Genomic DNA, 3,015 nt, shown 5'->3' on the forward strand with positions numbered 1-3,015 from the left:
AATCTTTAGTAAAAATAAACAAACAAAAAAAAACTCTCCCCTTCTTCAATGTTACATTTAAGTATTTATATTTTTATACTTCAAGTGTTAGTACTTTTCCCTTAACTTTTATTTTAGTTTAGTTTATTTTTCAAAACAGAGTCTCTCTCTGTCGCTCAGGCTGGAGTGCAGTGGCACAATCATGGCTTGCCGCAGCCTCAGCCACCTCGACTCCTCCCACCTCAGCCTCCTAAGTAGCTGAGACTACAGCTGCCTGGCTAATTTTTGTATTTTTTGTAGAGACGGGATTTTGCCACGTTGCCCAGGCTGTTCTCAAACTCCTGGACTCAAGGGATCCACCAGCCTCAGCCTCCCAAAGTGCTAGGGTTGCAGGTGTGAACCACCATGCTATGAATTACTAGCTTCCCAACAAGGAACAACATTTTAAACCACTAATGGGGGATCATAAGATAACATTTTTAACACAATGATTTTATTTCCTCATAAAGTAAAATAGCAAAAGTTGGCTCAGAAAAGTGCCATATCTGGACTAAGTTCTTTTTTCATCCATCTCTCTGATTCTCTCTTTGTGTTTATCCTCATTGTGCTGTCAACTAGGTATGTAAATCTGAAAAGAAAGTTCCAGAATGGCATTCTAGTTCATATCCCCATAGAAATGTCACTATTCTCTGATATCTGGGGCCTTCAAGTTTATTACATATTAAAATGGTTAAGGTGACCTTGAACTCACCTTCCTCCAACGCTGAAGGACCCTTGGAAGGATATAGCCCCTTCTCAAAGTATGTACCACCTGTATATTTTACTTAATCTAGGCTTCAGTTGGAAGATTCTCATCCGACTCTACTTATTCATCTTACTAGGTTTTTTTTGTTGTTGTTGTTGTTTGTTGTTGTTGTTGTTGTTGTTTGTTTTGTTTTTTTTGAGATGGAGTCTCACTCTTGTTGCCCAGGCTGGAGTGCAGTGGTGTGATCTTGGCTCACTGCAATCACCATCTCCTGGGTTCAAGCAATTCTCCTGCCTCAGCCTCCTGAGTAGTTGGGACTACAGGCGCCCACCACCACCCCCAGCTAATTTTGTATTTTTAGCAGAGACGGGGTTTCACCACGTTGGTCAGGCTGTTCTCGAACTCCTGACCTCAGGTGATCCACCCACCTCAGCCTCCCAAAGTGCTAGGATTATAGGCATGAGTCACTGCACAGGCCTAGGATTTTTAAAATATTCCATCATCTGCTTTCTGCTACTGCTTTACTGATTTGTTCTTTTTGTACCCATCCTTGACCTACTTGCCAAGCCATAGGACACTTTTCTCATCCTACTTCACTTCTCTGCATCATTTATTCTTGTTGACCAATTTCACTTCATTGACACTGTCACTTCCACCTACTGGGCTTTTAAGCAGGCTTTCATGAGTGTGTTACCTGTGCAATCCACAGGGCCCTGCACTTAGAGTTCCATGCTTGTATCGGCAATCACCAACCTGAAATGCTTAATATTTTTGAACAAGAGGCCCTGCAAATTCTCTTGTCAGTCCTGTTTTCAGGATATACTTTGTTTTGGTTTTTCTATTACTGTTCTAGGCGTTCTTTTCCCATCTCCTCTACGGATCTCTCTTTTTCTGCATCAATGCCGGTATTACCAACTTTCATCTCTGTGGCCTTCTTTCTATCCTGTACATTCCCCTTTGGTAACATCTAACTACAATTAGTTTTTTGACTGCCTCTAAGTCATTTACCCATATTTCTATGTCTCTCACCCAGGCCTGTGAATCTATTTCCTAAATATTTCTTTCCCTTCCTTTTTATTCCATTGTGACTGTCATTAATTAAGCTCAGTCATCACTTCTCTCTAGAATACTGCAGTACTCTTCTCATTTTCCTAATTCCAGTCTTGCCTCCTTACCCATCCACCACCAGGATCCCTCCCTTGCATAAACCTTGCTCCATAAGCCAATCTTCCCACACCAGTAACTATTCTTTCTAAAACAATTTTATGATTTTACATTATTTGAAATTTTCTGTTTTCTTTTTTTTTTTTTTTTAGATGGAATCTTGCTCTGTCGCCCAGGCTGGAGTGCAGTGGCGCAATCTCGTCTCACTGCAACCTCCACCTCCTGGGTTCAAGCAATTCTTTGCCTCAGCCTTCCGAGTTGCTGTAACTACAGGCATCTGCCACCACGCCCGGCTAATTTTTGTATTTGTAGTAGAGACGGGGTTTCACCATCTTGACCAGGCTGGTCTTGAACTCCTGACCTCGTGATCCGCCCGCCTTAGCCTCTCAAAGTGGTGGGATTACAGGCGTGAGCCACCATGCCCAGCCCAAATTTTCTATGTTTTCAATATAAATATCCAAATTCCTTAAAATGAAACACAAAGACCTCCTATTATGAGCCAACTCTTGCCAATTTTTTTCCGACTAATATCTGGCCACATCACTACTAACCCATTGATCACTGTGATTGCCTTAAGGGCACTGCTTGTGTGCACAGTCTGAATCTGTAGCACCAGTGTAGCACTTGACACAAAAGATTCTCTAAACATGTTATTGAGATGAACGAATGATATCAGCTTGTATCAGCATTTTATACTTTATATTCAAGATGATAAAACCTAGAAAATCAAAACGAATATGATGCTGCAGCCAGTTTTCCTGTGTGTCATAATGTATGCCTTATATAGGTGTACATCTCAATCACTTAAAATAGTTGAAATTTGTGTAATGAAACTTCCATCTTTGAAATCTTACTAAAACTCACCACTGGATTATAAATGAGACATTTTGTCTTTGTGTTTTACGTGACTCTAAGGCTCTTACCAGGAATCCCTGTTGAAGACAATCTTGACTGTTGTCCAAACTGTAAGGAAGCTAAATGTCTCGTATGAGATCCCTCCTCTTCTATCCGTGCCGTTGCCTCTCTCTCCATACTCAAGTGTGCAGTGCCCTTTTTTAGGCTCTGAAATGTACAGCCCTTCGTCCTCAACACTGTATTTCCAACATTTTTGCTCTCCTACCCCCAAA

Source organism: Macaca fascicularis, chromosome 5, assembly GCF_037993035.2.
Source record: "Macaca fascicularis isolate 582-1 chromosome 5, T2T-MFA8v1.1".
NCBI classification, from domain to species: domain Eukaryota; kingdom Metazoa; phylum Chordata; class Mammalia; order Primates; family Cercopithecidae; genus Macaca; species Macaca fascicularis.